The 19,071-nt window shown below is 47.5% G+C and overlaps 1 pseudogene; it reads right to left on the bottom strand.

Moving 5' to 3' along the window:
• Positions 1-403: 403 nt before the first annotated feature.
• Positions 404-17,489, bottom strand: LOC121838354 (annotated as a pseudogene).
• Positions 17,490-19,071: the final 1,582 nt, after the last annotated feature.

Here is a 19,071-nt window from a genome sequence, read left to right as displayed (position 1 = left end):
GTTACAGAAAAAAAGTTTCACCCATAGAGCCTCAGCTGTGAACTTCGCATTTAGCTGGAAAAAATCAATGCTATTTTTGCTACCGATTGCGACCCCCCCTCCCCGGGAGGAACGGTCCTTACGAACAATTTTATAAGAACAATCTCAATATCAGATCTACCATCCGTGAGCCAAGTCTCTGTAACTATTATTACATCGGAGTCATAACTGAGAATTATATCTTCGAATTCCACCGTTTTATTTACAATGCTTCTAGCGTTTAAGTTAATTAATCGAAGCGGTTTATTAGTTGCAGCGTGGGGATTATTAGTTACAATACAAGGATTATTTTCAGGAGCAGTTGACGGAAACCGCTCTAGAACTGGGGGGGGGGGGGGGGGGGGGGGGGGGTACTGGCCCAGAGTCAATTAGTATCTTCTCGCCTGGTATAAGTTAGTGGCACTCTTTCGTTCGCAATGTCATCCCAGCGGAAAGCCTTGCCATTTACTTTTATTTTGTTGAAAGATAACTTTATAGCCATTTTTTCGTACACACTTAAAATTTTTACACCCTTATTCGTGTAAATGGCTCGTCCTCTGGCTAACGCCTTTATTCGTGTAAGGGTGTTAGCCGCCGGAGGTGGTGAAAATCGTGTTAACTGCTAACACCCTAAAAACAATATGGCGGCCAGTATGCGACAGGCGATACGAGCGTGGCGAGCCGTACGCGGCTTCTCGCCGGAGCAAGAGCATACGGCTCGCACGCTCGTTTGGTGTCATCTGTAGGCGCAAAAAACTTTCCAAACATCTCTATGTCCAAGCGCCAACACCGCAAATAATACGAGTAAGGCCGAAACCGCTGGAGAATGAACAGCCAAGACTGTCGCCGAAGTCTCGCTCGGCCTGCTCGATGCCGGTCGCATTTTCATCGCATCAGAAGCGCTTATAAAGAAGGGATAGCTTTACAAAACACTGACAGGCTGGCTTTATTGAACAAAACGCCCACTTGCCGTGGACGACAAGTTGACAACGAATCGCTCCGACACCCTCTGTCGACAGCGGCTAGGAGGTATCGCACTCGCGCTCCGTGTGGCTCTCGATTAACTATTGCCTGTGCTCACCTCTGTTACGTGCGTTATCCACTCATGAACGCTTGTGCGTGAACAGCGGCATTCAGCACCTAGAACACGCGCTGGGGAAGCCGCCTAACCTCCTTTTGTTGCAATCAGGCAGCATAACACGACGACACAGCTACCAGCGGAACCGAAAAAACTCGGAGCGATCAACACGACGGATGGACTAATGGCATCCAGCCCTCTAATAGTTATAGACCACCAACCGGCACACTTTTCAAATTGGGCGGCGACAACCCCCATCTAGCGACGAAAAAAAAAAGTGATCAACATTTGAAAAAAGAAAACTGCAGTTTTTTGCTGCCCACCGCGCGGTTACATTCACTTACGACATGGACATACACACAACACTGTACATACACAAGGGCATACAAGCACTGATCAATTGCACAACACACAACAAATGGTACATACATCCTACTTATACCAACAAGTGCCCCGAGCGGTATATATGCCCTCCTATTTCGCGCATCGGTTAGCCCGGTGACCACGCTGGTCTTAATCAGGATATGAAAAGATTACGGCAATTTTATTTTTCAATAATATTTTTTCTGCATTTGTCTTAGGTAGGTACACATATCCCTTAATAACTTCTTACAGCATAATGTATTATAATGATACGCGCCTAACTTCTAGTAACTCAACGTGAGTGACGAGAAAAAAAAAAATCGTGTGAATTCTGTCTGGCAACCACACTCGCGGCGTGGTTGCTATGGCGACGCTGTCGATACGCGCGCCGGCAGCCGTCCAGCTGGTTCGGCCGTTCGGCTACGGCCGAGTGCGCGAGTCCACGGTGAACGCCGCGAACGCAATCGAGAAAACAAAGCGTCGACTACTGAAGCTGTACGTAATCTAGTTTCCGCCCGTTCGCTGCCGAATTCTTCGTAGTCTTCTTCCGCCCGCTCGAAAGGGAGCAGCCTACCAGTCCGATTACCGCCGTGGCTTCAGTGGCTTCATCTTCGGAGGGAACTGTCAACTGAATTAGTTCCAAAACGCGGGTGCAACAGGCAGCGCAACGTGGCGCGGTCCACGCACAAAGTCGGTAAGTAAACAAAACACTCAATGCCGTTCCATTCTTTTTTTTTTTTTTTTTTTTTTTTCTTTACGGGGGCGTGCGGTGTTTCTGGGTGGCTCAAGGTATGGGAAAGCAACCGGAAAATCGGCGCCTGATCGACCATGGGGTGAAAATTTCAAGGCGTATCGTATGCAAACGACAGCGTTTGCCGGTGGAAGACTCGGTCGTCCGTGGCGAACGCATTTTTAGTATTTTTAAGGATGTTCTAGCTGCAAAAGAAAGGAGCGCCTTAAAATTTCACTAGGTAAAATACACTGCTGAGGAAACGACGCCCCTTTGCGTGCAGGCGCCGATTTTTCCGGCAGAGTTTAGCACGCTGTGAAATGCAGTGTGCATTTAGGGAGAGTTTTGGCATAATATAATGTTGCTCATTGGAAATAAAAAAAAAAGAAATGCTGGCATCATATGTTTACAGACTCTTAGTTATTTTTGGAATCTTAAGTACCCTTTTTGTGGCAGGTATTGGACGCCAGCACATTTTACGTAGGAACGAAGAGTGGAATCGGGCCAATTGCCTTCCACATTAACATCAAATGAGTGCTGTGAAAGCAAAGAAGAAAATGAGGGTGAAACAGTTCCTGCAGTAGTAAGTGCCAGAAACAAGAAAAGTGCCCCGAAGTGGAAAATATACTCCCTTGAAAAGGATCCAAAAGAAATAGAAGTTATCAGGTATACCACCGAGCGTCACAGACCTGGACACTCCATTTCAGTTTTTTAAATGCCCATGCCCTGATCAGCTGTTTACAGCAATATTTGAGGGGACCATCCTGTATTGAACTCAATGCCACCATGAACACCATTTTCGGGTTCTGGTCACACCTCCACGCAGGATGTCCTGCTTCAGATCAAGGAGGATATCCTTGACAGAATCTCCTGTACGACAACGCGGGCGGTCCTGGCCCTGGATATAAAGGGCGCCTTTGACAACGTCAGTCACACGCTGGTGTTCGAGAACTTGGCCTCAACTAGGTGCGGGCCCTGGATGTATGATTATGTGCGGGACTTCCTGAGCAACTGGATGGCCACCATCGGAATCGAGTCCATCCGCACAAGCACCATCCCGATACCGAGCAAGGGCAATCGGCAAGGCTCGGTCCTGTCACCCACCTTGTTACCTGGTGATGTGCAAGCCGCCTCCTCTACTGGAACGGATTCCCCGGATGAAGCATACACTCTATGCCACTCTATGTGGACGACCTGACGATTTGGGCTACGTCGGGATCGAACAGCGGGAGGCAAGACTTCCTCGAAGAAGTCATTGAGACGGTGCAGAACTACCTCGAGGCCGGCAACCTCCAGCGCGCCCCCGATAAGTCTCAGCTGTTGCTCCTCCGCGCGGGCAAGCCAATTCCCGAAGAAGAAGAAGGCGGACATCCGCCTCACGTTAAAGGATGGTACCCCCGTGCCGGTGGTGAAGCGGGTTCGGATCCTGGGCCTTCACCTCCAGCGGGACGGCGGACCCAAGTACACGGTCGACCGACTCGTCAAGACAACCACGCAAGTCATGCGCATGGTGAGAAGGATAACGAGTCACAGACACGGGCTCGAGGAGTCGGACCTGATCCGGCTGACCCAACCACTCGTCGTGAGCCACATCGCCTGCGCAAATCCGTATCTCAACCTGCTGTCGAGAGGTAAGGGCAAGATGGACGTGATTATTCACAAGGGGTACTAGATGGCACTGGGGGTGCCGCCATACGCGTCGAACGCCAAGCTCCGGCGGCTAAGTGTAAACAACACCTTCCAGGAACTCGTCAACGTGCACCTAGCCAGTCAGTGGGAGCACCTGGCCCTCACACTGAGTGGGCGGCATGCCCCGAGCTCGCTCGGCATCCCCATCCCCGCATCGCAATGCGAGGCTATCCAGCTGCTGCTGGCCCTTTGGGACAAGATCCAGGTGGCACCAATCCCGTGGAAGCTGAACCCATCTTTGCATCCAGGTCGCTGGATGGCTCCCGGTCCCTTGATTCCGCTTGGTCCCGTCGTGTAGCATAGGGCCCCTGGTAGCAATTGGGCTAGCCCAGCATTTAAGCATACTCCAGCCTCTTTGTATGTAAAGCAAAACAATTACTGCAACTGAATACTTCTTACCTGACAATAATCGTAGTTTGCACTGCTCAATGCCCTTCTGTTTTATCTAAAATACCGCAACTAAATACTTCGAGTACTGGTCGGAGCACTGCGGTGCAGGTGAAGTTTCTACTTCACCTGTTGCCCTTCTGTTTTATCTAAAGTACCGCAACTAAGTACTCCGAGTACCGGTCGGAGCTCTGCGGTGCCAGGTGAAGTTTCTGCTTATAAAAAAGTGTCTGCCCAAAAGCTTGCTTCGGTACCACAAGCTGCAACAGGAAGCCTGATGCAGAGGCTTTAAGAGCAAGCTCCATGCTTTGAATGTTGCTAAGCATGCGCGCTTGTGCAGTGCAACTGTCGTTCAGGACAACGTGCTCATTCTTGGCATTTCAGTTTCACTTGCACTTAAAGGGATGTTGAACCGAAATCTGGATTCCATAAAACACGGCGGCAAAAGCGTGTAACAAGATGCTACAAACACCAAAACATCACTCATACAGCGATATTTCGAATGGATGACCTTATTTTTAAAAATAGGAGGCGCATTTGACAGATTTGTTTGTCTTGTTTCTCCGAGAAGGAAAGGGAAGGACCTCGCGTCTCCTCCACCTCGCTGCCTTGAAAGGGCGAAGCAGAGAGAGGAGAAAACGAGATATCTCGACGTCACGCGCCTCATCGGTCTCGTTCAATCTCAACCTCTTTCTCCAAATACGGCCGTCCATTCGAGATATCGCCTTGTGACTACGAGTAGTGTTTTAGGGATTGTAGCGTCCCGCCTACGGCTTCTGCATCGTTTTCTGAAATCCAAATTTCGGTTCACCAGTCCTTTAAAGGGAAACGGAGTGTGGCGGCGATGGGATGATTTCTTGTGTCAGCCGGAGTTGCCTACCATTACCACTGTGGGGCAGCAAAGGCTACAGGCATGCAAGAGCGACTTTGAGAAGCGCTTTCGCAGAACAAGAGCTTGCGATAGAGCGTGTACTAGCTCGCACTTGTCGCCTTCGACCGCGCTGTCACCCTGGCAAGCCTTCGGCAACACCTTCAGAATGCCCGCATTCTTCAAGAAAGCCACAATGTTATGAATATACCACAACAATGCCTGGCTTTTATTTTTTTCTAAAAAAGAGCATTTATGAAACTTTGAAAATGCAGCAGTGCACGCTCATTACCTTCGGTACTGCTTAGTACGTGCTCACTCACGCTCACCTTATCCAGGCTGAAAAGCTTGTGCTCGGACGGGGCATATTGAACACTGGTGGTGTCTTTTGACTGAAGTAATATACAAAGTATGAACAGGAGTGATAAAGAAACACAACATTTAATGCCGGTCATCTCCACTTTTAAAAAGTATCTCAACGTGAGATTAATTTGACATTTCGTAGTAAGGGTGATGAATTCCAGACAGAGTGACACAAACCGTTTTGATAAAAACGTAAAAACAAAATGTAACTACTCCATACAGGTGCCTAATACCTAGTTTGATGACTAGGAAACAACACGGAGGACTAGAGAAATGTGATGAATATAAACGAATAAAGCTGGTCATGAATTGAAGCATACTTAGGTATGTGAGCCACACAACTTGCAGCTGCCATCTCAAGAAAAACAAACAAAGCCTTTAATGATTTCGAAAATCGGAACAATCCTGGCAGGAGTTTCACAGACTTTGGCGATTGCACTATGTGATCAGCAATCAGGCTACAGGTGTTTTCTTGATTGTATTAATCACCTTGATTGCAACTGGCCGTAGCTGTGAGTAGATTAGAACAAGACAAAGCCTCTCAAGAAGGCAGCTCGTATTGTACGTCTTCTGGCCATGGGCGAAGCCGAAAAGCCAGTAGGCCGCCATGACCACAGTAAAGCCTTTGAAAAGCCAAATGGTTCCCTCCTGCATATAAAAGCAGAATTGATTCAGTCAGAGAATAATAAAGGCCGCACTGATGAGTATGATTTTAAGCATGAAATGCTTTTAGCTCCCGGCCACCAAACTGATGACATATCTTTTCGGGAACTAACGCCAAAAATCACTTCAAAACATCCCAGGTTTCGAAGTTGACTTTTGCGTTGGTTTTCTTATTTGAAACCGGCTTTGAAACCTACTGGGTCTCGAAGTCAGTTTTGGATCAGAAAGGTGTGCACTAGCAGGGTTCAAAATTTGCTGTCAAAATTTTGTTTCCTTGAGACAAGGAAACAAAAAGGAACATACACACCACCGTCTCAAAACCAGCACAGCATACAGCTGTCATTTATTTCCACAAGTCTTCTTCCTTGTCATCCCACACGCTACACATGCTATGGAACCTATTCCTATACACACTATGAAACCTATTAATTCCGAACTACAGCTTTAAAAAAATTATCCAACATTCAAATTACTTTTTTGTATGCCATCTCACTACCGAATTCTAAACCAAGAGCGCATCATTCGTTTAAACCGTTTGAAGCAATCGCCTGACGAGGAGCCCGTTGTCGTCACGCTTTGACGGCGCACTTTAGTTCACCTTTCTGCCGCCGTCTTGGGGGGGGTCTCAGGCATCGTCCCCGCGCGAATATTACCACAACTGTTTAATCGATTGGTGCGGCACACAAACTTCTGTTCGGGCTGGAACTTGGTCAACAGTGTCTGAGATGAGCCCGACGCCCATTTCAGACGTCAAATAAACTTTCGAAATTGCTTTTATAATCTCTTTAAGAGTTTGAATGCAGGCGTCTATAATTCGCAAAATTTAGTGGCCACGATTATGTCCTCTGTGACCGATTTGCAAAAATAAATGGCTTTACAGTAATGATTCAGATTGTGATTTATTGGGAATTAACCAGTGCTGTTAATAACATGCTCTGTATTGTCCGCTCTGCTGGTGTTTTTTCTGCCGTCATTGCATCCACGCAGCTTGAAAGTGCACTGCTTTATGCGACAGGTGGCACGCACACACCGAGGCACTCACTTCATAGCGTGGCATGTGGTGGCAGCAAAAGCCTCTGCCAAAAACATGCTAAGCACAGCATTTGTGGCGGCAGAAAAGATACAAGGCTATTATCTTGTTCCCGAGAGTATAGTATGTTGCAGGTTAAGATGGTACGGTGAGGGGAAGAAGCTCCGTCTACACTCTTTTCACTTTAGCAGAAAGGATGTTATAGAGAAAAGAAGGAAACCACCAATCGTGGCAAGCAAACCCTTTTCGGACTGGCAGAAGTGATGGGAGGCGCCAGGCAATGTAAAAAAAGGGGAAGGGGGCGGGGGGGTGGACTGCAAACGTGTTTACCAAGAATAAAAAGGGGGAAGAGTGAAAAGAGGTATTCTTCTGTAGATTCCTTTTTCTCCCAGAGCTGTGAATGTGCCATGGCCGGGCTGGGCTCAACTCAATGCCCCAAATCATATTTTTAAAAAAAATTATTGCCGGCAGAGTTTTGCGGACTCCTAAAATGCCTTTACAGAGAGGTTCCACAAACCCTCTTTCCAGAACCGTTGGCCTAAACTGCGGGCATGGGCACCTGCAGTATGTTTTGCAGGAAAAGGACGGGGAGGAGGGCAAACCTTGTTTTCTTTTAAAGTTATAGGTTTGAAAGCTACACCCCTTCAGAATAATCCCGCCCCCCTTTTCCGCCACTTTGCTGACGCCCATGATTGTGGGCACCTCATCACTTACAAAATGTTTCCTAGGACCCATGTGTAGAAAGTAGGAGCCACCATTCAAGCCCCTGTCATGACTACAGTGCAGACATATCACAATAGCAGGGAAGAAAAATAAATAATAATGGACAGTCTGACCGGAAACAATATTGGTACAGTTTCAGACTCGCTGCTCAGCTTGCCAGCTGAGCCAGGCTAGAAAAACGAAATTGGCAAAGTGAATGAGTTGCGAGTATAAAGATGCAACAACAAAACCCTACTGGCATTCTTAAAAAATGCTGGGGCCTTCTTGTCAATGGAAAAGGCACTCAGTAATTAAATCCAATACTCTTTCGGATAGTGAGATTAATATCGTGGTAAGGTGGGTGCTTGTCCCAAGCTCTTGTTTTAGCACCAGTGGGTGTCAAGTTACACACAGCCAGAAAACAAATCAGCATAGCCAAACGAAGCACAGGACAATTGCATCCGTAAAATAGCCGATGTTCCATATTTCAATTAGTTTTTGATCTCACTCTGCGCAGCACACAATTTATAGCAGACGATTGTCCCTTTTTGGCATGTTCGCAGATGACTTGCCAGTCTGTTCGTCGTTTTGTTTCTGTCAGAGAATGATACCTACCTAGTAGCAAACAAACTCATTATTATTCCCTCATGTTAGCAGGCGATGCGTCTGGTAGCGGTATTTTATAGCGAGTTCGTTTCACACGCACTGGCACCGTTCGAGTTCTCTCCCAGAATGCATTGCACTCGCAGAGTGTTGCACTGAGAACTAGACTCAAACCAATTCGCCAAATGCACCAAGTGCGGAAGACTGATGCTGCCGCCATCTATGTTGTAGGAAGAATACCGACCTCAAACCGAAACTGGCGCCTTGCTGTTCGGAGTGATGGGTGGGAATGCGAGAGTACAGTCGCTACCAACGATTATCTACAAACGTTGGTCGCTGCAGCCTTTAGTTTATAGTTGCGATTACTTCAAGCAACACGGCCGTCATAGGGATAGTTACAGACGGCGTAAATTTCCGCAACCAGCTGTCTACAAAGCAGCTGGTTGCGATCTTTCAATTCTCATAACCGTTTACACTGAAGAAAATGGATGATGCTGTCTGAGCAGAAGCTTGATCCACTTCAGCATGGCATTATGCGTGGACCACTGAAAGGGTACGCATTAAAACTAGTCTGCTGGAATACCCAGCAAAACTTTTCGATTTCGATCGTCATTACAGGTGGATCAGATATTAGCTTTGGTGAGGGCGTCGAGAACGAGAGCTTTCTCGAACAAAATATGACGGGGCAAGTTAGCTGAAGTAGGTAAATGTTAAACATGATGATGTTGCCCAAGCCTCGGGTAAAATCACTAAATTTAGCTTTCTCTGATGCTTATTGGGCAGTCAAAGTTTCTGCTGGGGCAGTTTTGTCGACAAATGTTCAATTTTTCACCCGCACACGTTGGTGATAAACATCTCGGGGGCCGCTGATGCATTTGTTCTGAGCATTTCTTTACACACTGGTATATTTCAGCGTTTTTATGGCAACAGAGCGACTTAAAACCTCCAAATAAAGCACATTTTGTCAACTGCTTCCTTCATGAAATAGGAGACGCTCACAGTTCAAGCTCGCATTTGATTCCGTTGCCCGCGGGACGCAATTTCTATCAGAAAATCTACTTTTTTTCCTTTCAGTTCTGCGACACATCGTAGCAGACAAACTTTCGTCATCTGCTCCAGCACCTTGCCGGCCTAGCCGGAGCGAGGCACGACGGGATTGCATTTTGGCGCAATCTCGATTTTCTCAGTGCAGCGAGTGCATGCACGCGTGGGGTGTCAGCAATGAAACGAACTCGGAGGGCGCAACCACTTGTGGAGTGCCGGCTGAAACGAACCCGCTCCACGCTGCGAGTGGACACGCGTGGGCACGAGTGCCGTGAAACGAACTCGCTAATACTTCTTCAGTGCAAGCCGGTTGAGACCTCAATGACCAAAATCGGGCTCTCGGTGAGATGGAATGGCAAACTGAGAATGATTTCATGACCAGGGGCCAAACAAATAACAGGTGCATTGTATGGTGAGAGTATTAGCACCGAGAAGTTTGGGAGGCGACCTTTTAAAGCGAGCCAGGGCGACATCCTGCTGAGGACAAAATTTACCCCCTCACTCGCCCTACAAAGGCCGAGACGGCGTTAGCTGTCGGCATATTACTTTCATTTTTTTTTTTTTTTTTTTTTTGTGCGCATTTTACGTAGGAAATGTGAATTATTATATGCGGCCTTATTGAGGTATGGTCTGTAGCTGCAGGCGAAACTTCAACCAACATTCCGAGCATGGTTTCCAGGGCAGACAGTGCATGAATCACAGATGGTATATGAAAAGGAAGAAATGCCACCACACTTGCAGGAGCATTGCAATATATTTGCATCCTGCACAATCAACACTGCTGATGATTTGAATAAATTAAGAGGTTTTTTTCAACTTTGTTTCTAAACAAAAACGTCTCAGCGAAAAAGCTGCACTCTGCTCGAGCAACATGTTAAATATATTCTGGGCCATGGGGAGAAAATTACAAGTGAGACCGCCCAAAGGCCTTCGACTTAAATGCCATTTGTATGCCCGCAAAGCGGGGTCTGATGTTCTCCTAAAGCGCGAGACAAATGGACGGCAGAATCGTCCGATCCGACAGTCCGAACGCCGCTCCGAATTGAGACACACGCACACACTTCCGATCTTGCAAGCGACACAACGATCCGTTCGGCTCCGCCCAGGAGATCCAACTTCCAAGCACTCCAGCGGAGGTCCGCGTTCATAGATCTCTGGTCCCAGATTGATGGTTTAGCTCGCACGAGCGAAGCTAGGAGCTCGTTCTTGTTAGCGCGTGCATTCTTTGCCGGGGCCATCTTTCTCGAATGGATCAGCGGGATCCACGCGTCCGGCTTCCCGTCGCCCGTCCCGTTTTCTTATTGGTCCCGACAGACCAAGTATGTCATCATGACGTCCGCACTAGCTGTGCTGTCATTGGCTGGACGCATCCGACAATCCGTTTGCCGTGCAAAACTATCTGGCGCGTTTGACGCATGTCGGATCGCCGATCTGACGCCTGAAGCGACCAAATTTTTCGGATCAGGCAGTCGTATTGTCGGATCGGACGTCGGATCGGATGGATTTTTCGCGCATGTGTCTCGTGCTTAACTCATGAATCTGCAAAGAACAGAATTTCAGTGTCTGAAACACTTACACCGCCGCTTCCACAACCCCTTGCACAACCGCCTTATATCGTGTGGAGGGGGCGGGGGGGGTTCATCGACGGGAGTTGCCTCCACCGATAGCTTTCCATACTTATAACCCAATTATAAGGGTAAACGTGACAAACACGGTTGGAAAAGCTATGAAAATTCTGTCGGCATAAGTCTCACCCAGCGCCTCTTACACTGGGTAAACGAAGCCCCGCTTCTCAAGGTGCTTACAGCTCACAACGACCGATGTTGACGGTGCCTTTCCCATCCTTAGTCTGACTGTCCATGCTCTTTTTAATCTCGAAGTTTTCGGGTGGTAGAATATGATACCAGCTTCTTTTTGGAAATTGCATTGCAGCGCTGAACAGTAGGTCAGCATGATCACAAACCTCCGATCGTGAGGAAACGGGCGCAGGGAAGCCAGCCAGATGCCAGAACGCGAAGCGGAGTCTGTCACCAGACGTCACGGTACACCTGACCCAATCAAGATGTGGCGACCGCAGCGACACTTGTGTTTGCTCTGAAGACTAATAGTACTCCGTGCAAGCAATACCATTGATCTCCACGACAATTTGCTGGATCGCGTGTCTCCGCTTGGTCGTTGCAGCTCAGGTGCGGCCACCGGATGGCCACCTTGGGACAAAGATTATCAGTCAACGTTTTGGAGCATTGCGTGGAAATTTTTACGAAAACTCAGCACCGCAAGAAAAAGGGGCAACTCGTCTAACGCAAGTCTTACCGTTCTGGCGGCATGATAAAAGCTTCCTTGGCATGCCAAAGTGCTGCATCTTTGTCTTCGCATGCTTGAATACCGATCAAGAATTAACGCCGTGTGGATTTGTTTCGTGAGTGCAAAGAGCATGAAGATGCATGTGCCTCTGGAGCAGCATTTTACTTTACTCTTACGACTGTATTTGTAACTCGCGGCACTTGCAGTCCAGAAGCGGGCATGATCCAGTGGCAACAAAGGAGGGGTAGGAAGCTATGGCGACGACGACAGATTGCACACAACCATATGGACGGGCCACGTTTTAAAAACTTCAGATATCGCCGCTTCATTATTTTGCCTTCGAAAACCTACCTTCTTCCACAGCATTGCTCTATTTGTGCTGTCATGTGATCCATTTAAATAGATTTGGAACACAGCCATGATTAATCCATAATAGCAACCACCGATTTCGTTTCCTATTGATAGCAACTCGCTGGAACAGCTGGGTGATAGAGAAGACGCCTATGTGCGACATACCTTCAAAGCTCTGCCATGGCATCGATTCTTGATAAGTATCCAAGCGTGAAAAGGCACAGAGACGCAGCAGTTTGGCAGGCCCAGGAAGCTTTGATCACGCCGCAAGACCGGCGAGACTCGACGTTCGACAAGTTGTGCCTTTTTCTTGCGGTGCCGCGCTGTTGCAAAAAATTTTATGCGATTTCAAAGGAAATTCTTATAGTTTACACATTGCGAGCGTTTGGCGCTACTTTCACTAAACAGAGGGAGCGCCGCCGGAGACTGACACTCGAGCGTGCTCTTCGTGCTCCGAGCATTTCTTGGAGCACAAGTGACTTCTTTGCGCTCCGTGATGTCACGTCCACAAACAAGATGGCTGTGCCATTGTTGAGATTGTTGAAACAAAAGGCGTAGCCGGACAGCTGCTCCTTTTCAGTCATTAGTGGTTAATCCAGCAGGTAAAAACAATTTGATTTGAAAGCCAAGACAGCAATTAGCATTCCGGAAAAGGTTTGTTCATGTGCTTTGCCTGAGAACAAAGCGATCTATCGAACGAGCGTGCTGATAGCTCGGCGACAGAAAAGTTGCCGGCCGAGAAGACAGTGGGACGGCTGCCCTTTTTAAACTGCTTAGTCCAGCTGCAGCGAATAAAGATACCTAGATTGGAAAGCCGAAGCATCAGTTAGCATTGCGGGAAAGGTTTGTTTGTGCATCTCGCCTGAAAACGAATTCATCTATTGAACGGAAGGTTACCGACAGCACAGCGACAGAAAAGTTGTTGAGATGAGAAGACAGTCAGAGCGCTGCCCTTTCTAGGATGCTTTGCCCAGAGAATCAAGATACTTCGAATGGAAAGCCGAAACATCATGTTCAAGTCTCGCCTGAAACGAATTGACGTGCTATCTATTGAACGACAGTGTTCCGGTATCGGCATAGCACATCAACAGCTTCCATCGCATTCCGTCTCGCTGCAATATGGAACCACGAAATATCTGGCAAGTGTGAGGGTTTCGTGCGTCGACGAACAAGTTCAAGAATGTTGTCTTTAATTCAAATATAAACAGCTTGCACGGTCAATAAATAGATCAGCCAAGGTGCCTTTCCCCGCACGTGCTCGAAGCGAGTCTCCAAACCTCTAAGAAATACTTAAACGTTCGTAGAAACTTCATAACGTCGCCGTCTCTTTTACTTTGTACCCTGCCGCTCTACACTGGCTTTAATTAATTTACCACCGAAATAATTTTGGCTTCTCCCACCCGTATCCACGGGATGCCAGGTTCGTCATAACCGTGCGGTGGGAAGGAGCTTGTGCGGCTTGTCAATAGATTCGGTGTGTCGCGCTCCTGTACGCCATGCGCCATTTAGTTGCTGTGCCTGGAGTATGAAACTCGGAGCGTCAGAGTAGGGGTAAAGGAGTGTGGACTTAAAGGGGAGCTGCAATCATACTTAAGCGTCTACCTCTTTTGCGGTTTCCACGTCTCTTTGGGTTCGGGTAAGCCAGCGGGCACGGAGAGAAGAACTAAATATCAGTGAGTCATATTTTAACCGGACGACGCGGAAACCTCCTCCACCTACGAGGGCGACCCGCGTTGCCGAAAGCGCGGAATATGTGACGTCTTTGGTCCTGGGCTTACTACTGGTCAGAGCTGCTAAAAGCTTTTTTTTTAGTCGATACAAAATATAAGTGTCGCGAACCGTTTCAATTATGTATGAAAGTAGTTTTTGTTCAGTATTTTAGATCAGAAAAGAAACAAATGCAGTTTATAAAGTACGGAAACAAGAAAAGACCCGTCGACAAACCCGCCACCAAGCGGTGAAAAAAACGGCGCATACAGTAAAACCTCGTTATAACAAAGTTGAAGGAGCGGTCGTAATTATTTCGTTATAACCATTAGTTTGTTATAGCCAATGTCCATTTCTTCCCACTATTAGCAAGCAAGGGGAATTATGATTGCTTTGTTATATCCCGTTTTGTTATAACGAGGTTTTACTGTACTAGAAAGGCGTAGTGGGATGAGGCTCCGACGAACAATGGGCTTAGAAAGGTCCCGGATGTACGCGGTGGCGCTGCGGTCGTATACTGGCTCGAGGATCCGACCGGTTCCGAGCGTTCCCAAGGCTTTCGGCGCGGGCTTGGCTGGCGATTTGACCCTTTGGCGGTATGACAGCGCGAAGTGGCTCCCGTTCTGAACTGATCTTTACCCCGTGTTTACCGTCGTTTGTGGCCAATGAAGTGTTATGCCGAATCAGTCTTTAATCGCGCGGCAAATGCAATGCGAGCTGCCCTGGCCGCCCACTTCATACAGCCTAGTCAACACGTGCTTTAGTGGCACCCTCTCGAGCCGTCGACACTGAGTGCGGCAGCCGTGAGCGCTCGATGAGCTCACTACTTCACGGCCACTCAAACCAGGACCTACGACGTCATGAAGGATGTTATTTTTTGCTTGTTTTTGTAAGTCTAATTTGCCTATAACTTTTAAAATAAAGCGAAATTGGAGAAAAGTTTCTTTAAATTACTACGTTGAGTGCGCTCAGGTTCGGTCCAAATTAAAAACCAGTCCAAAAGTTATTGCAGGGCCACTTTAACGCTCCCAATGACGACAAACGAGCAAAAAACATGTCTGCAGCACGCTGCCGGCCAGCCTCTGCAACGCTCCAAAAGGTTAATTTTCCGTGTCCCAAGATGGTCGTCCGGCAGCCGCAATCACGGAGCGGGGAAGCGCAATTTAGCAATTGTTGTAGAGATCAGTAAAAAAATATGGAATGCATACCCTCCTAGCATCCATCAGGTAGGGATAAGCATTCTTTGCAGTCTATATGCCCATCAATATCAACACATGTAGCCATTTGCAGGCAGTCGCATCCTTTCGAAGATCAATCTGGCCTTCGTCAGGCACCAGCTTTCGCTCTCAGCACACAGCCACTGTTGGTGGGCTTCGAGGCTGCTCGCATCTTCACCCTCCACAGGCGGGGCAGCCCCGGTCTGTAAATGTAGAATATGAATATGGCAGGTATTATTTGATAACACTTTATGTTTTGGCCGTGTAAAGAAAATCTGCATTCCATTTTCTAACATATCTGTTATGAAATAACAAGGTCAGGTGGAACGGCTCGAGTTCGCTGACTGAAAGACAGAGGGCTTAGCCTGAACCAATATCCTAGCAGCCTTCGATATTGGTGTGGGGGGAGAGAAGGCTGAACCTCTAAAGATGTCTTCAAATGATTCTCTAATTGCTTAACTCCAAAGTTTCAGGCTGCTGCACTTTAACGTTCTGAACTTTTTCCAACATATATTTGCGCTGTCGCTAACCATGTTCCATTTGCCAATTTTTTACACGCCCCTTCTCCTCCAATCAGAACAGCACGAGGGTCCGCCGTGAACAGACTTGGCATCATCGTGTGTCATATATCCCCGATGATTGCCTTCCCCACTAAGATGCATTAAAGCCAAGGCTCGAGCACAAGCTCATAGCATCGCTAGATGGTCGCACTGCACGAACCCTCGTGCAGCCTGAGTATCTACTAATACTGGTAAAAGCGAGCGAGTTGAAAATGAATACTTAAAATCGAAAGAATAAAGCGCGAGGGACAAGCCCAGGACAACCACGTAAAGCCTGGTTCAAACAGTTGCGTTTGACCGCGTTGCGGCTGCGAGAAACCAGGACATCCCTGCTGCTTATATCGCGTGCCAAGATGATTCTTTGAATTGGAATCCACGCTTCATATGAAGCACAGATGTGCCGGTGACTCGTTTTCGGTTCTAAACGCAACGCAGACAAACACACTCAAACGCAAGTGTCGGAACCGACCTTTACGGTACAGGCTCACAGTAAAGCTGTGAGCCCGAACCGTCTCGCACGTCTAGCCTTCGCTTTAGTACATCTCAGGATGAGACGGAATGTATCATAATAGAACCGATGTGGTCTCACCATTCTGAGCAGAAGTGCGTGAGTAACCGATGATATTTTCGTGGTCGCTTGCACGTAAACAACCAAGGAGCTTGTACACAACGCCGGCATTCATCTGGCTTGAAAACAACTTGAGCGTTGGCTTGGCTTGGATGTCAGCTGCCCATTGTGCTTACTTGAACTTCACGAAATCCTCTAAATTGAGCAGGCTGCTTCTTGACTTCTGCTGTCGGCGCTTATGTCTGCAATTCGGCGGTTTCCGAGTTCGACGATTCGGAAATCATGGGTGTACCACCGCAACACCCTCTTAACACGATTTCGGTAGCCGTAGGGTGTAAAAAGGATGTACGAAGGGTGTAGGCCTTTCCGTACACCCTTGAATATTCAAAAATCATGTAAAAATGGTGTAGGAAGGGTGTGAGCTCGGAAAAACACCCTTTTAACACGAACATGGGTGTTGAAATTTTTAGTGTGTAGGTCTTTGGCACTTTCCCATAGCTTTTTTCGAATTCGTTGCACTTGTGGGGAAAAATCTTCCGAAATGCTATAAGCCGAACCCTTCAATAGCCGGCAACTGCTAAAAATTTTAGTTTTGTCCCTAGTATCGAGTACTTTAGGAGTGATTGGCCTGGTTTTGTTTGGATTTTTCCTGTCCAGTCGATGTATTCTTTCTCAGCAGTTTGAAATTTCAGGATACTTTCAAACACATCTTTCTTCACAAGGTTTTCAAGAAAGGTGCTATTCTCATCCGCTGTTTCGTGAATTCCGTACACAATCAAATTATTACGTCTGCTCCGGTTTTCTAAGTCGTCAATTTTAGCCGTTAGAACGTCGACATTCCTTTCCAGACACAAGATCTTATCCTGCAAAGCCGTCACAGTTGCTGTCAGCTTGGTCAGGGTGCCCACTCTTTGTTCGATTGTGGTCAGTCTCCCGTTCGTTTCTGCAATTAGTGAGTCCGTCACAGCCTTCCCTTCTTTTATATCTTTAACGTCTCTGGCGATTATTCGCAGCTGCTCCATAAGCTGAGCCATGTCGGGTCCAGGATTACACTTAACTTCACCGCTCAGCACGAGAAGCACACTAAATACACTCCTACAAAGGCGAATAACATCGCACAATGGCCGTGGGCACGGCAACTCGAACAGACAAACACCATTGCTACTAGAGCAGTGATCGTAACGTTCGTCTCTTGCCTGGACGAAAAGAGCGAAAGGATTGTTTAGACGCATAGTCCTGGTGGAGTCGCCGTGCGCCACCATCAATGTTCGATGGAAATAAACTCTTTATTATTATTATTATTATTACATCAGGACCCATTCAACTAAACTGTGCAACCTTTTTTCACAATGGCTATTCACAATGGCCGCTGAATTTAGCGGGGTAATTTACCCATAATGCACCGCCCGTTTAAGCCAAAGGCGACGTCAACGCCGTACAAGCCGGAAACGGGCGCCTAAGGGCTGCTCTCTAAAACCAAATGTACCCTCCTCGTAAAAAAACAAAACAAAATGTAATTTGGTTATTGTTGTCTTTTTTTTTCGACTTAAAAGGTTCTTACTTTTCCCACACCAGACTTAGGTGTTACATTAGGACTAATGATCACCAGCTCACCTGCACACTCAATTATTTCGTTAAAGGGGCAGTCAAGTGGTTTTTGAGTTTGTGTTTTGATAATGACAGCTGAATTTAGACGCCTTAAGTATCCCTAAAAACCAAAAAGTATATTCATACGGTGATTATTTCTTTAATAAAAATGTAATTGAAGGCCGCCAAACCTCGGATCCATCCGAAAACGAAACCACTCTCATTGGTCGTCGCACGCTTATCAAAAGGATCTCGGGCCAATGGCGTTGGACGACGTTCCGTCGCGCAGTGATCCCGAGGTAGCCGCATCGGCCGAACCTCTTTGTCATTCGAGCTTCGATCATGGCGGTGTTCTCCACGCTCGAGGACCTGACGCCGTTAGAGGTTGAAGTTCTTCAGCGGACAGCCGACCTGGGGATGATTTCCTATGACGCCACTCCGACGTGCGATGTGGACGATAGCAGCGCTTCGGAGTCATGTTCGGGTTCCGAGGACGACGAAACGCAGACCTTTTCGGGCGTTCTTCGATTTGCGGTTGGGGCAAGTCGCAACCAAACCAACGTGTGACATCGCAGCGTTACCTCTGGTACGTGATGTCAAAGGATGTCGCCACGTTGACTTTCGCCTCGGGAGAACGGGGGGAACGCTGGTTCAGACATGTGCAACGAGCGCGTACCTACGACTGCGTCCGTTGCAACCGGAGCGACGGGAACGACCGCACTGCGCCGCGCGTACACGCACCTGTAACCACTACAACAAGCGCAGCGGGTCGTCAGCACGGCGACCGCTTCTGTGCGCCGCCGTCAGCTGTGTCATTGGCCCCTCTAAAAAAGGGGACGCACTGCTACTCAATGCCGTAGCAGAATATAGACAGACAGTTTTCTAGTCTAAAGCTTTATTATTTTTTCTTGATAGGCTTGCAGGGTACAGCGAATGAAAAAAAAATAAAATAAAAAGATGCAGCGCCGTCTTGGACGATCACGACTCTAATACACGACATTGCAATAGTACAAATATCGCCACACGCCTTTTCTACGATTATAAAAGACAATGTAATCTTAACAGCGATATAGCAACGTAGAAATATGATTTCGTGATCAGAAAGACGTTGCGAGCGTTCAGGATTGCTAACACTAATCACTTTTCTCCGGTGATGAAAACGCGTGAAAATTCGTATCCTTTATACGGTACGCGCCAGTAATACCTTGAACTTGAGCACACGCATCAAATGCGCCAAAT

The sequence above is a fragment of the Ixodes scapularis genome, unplaced genomic scaffold, assembly GCF_016920785.2.
Source record: "Ixodes scapularis isolate PalLabHiFi unplaced genomic scaffold, ASM1692078v2 PGA_scaffold6__148_contigs__length_123643588, whole genome shotgun sequence".
Lineage (NCBI taxonomy): Eukaryota > Metazoa > Arthropoda > Arachnida > Ixodida > Ixodidae > Ixodes > Ixodes scapularis.
This window is presented reverse-complemented; position numbering and strand designations above follow the sequence as displayed.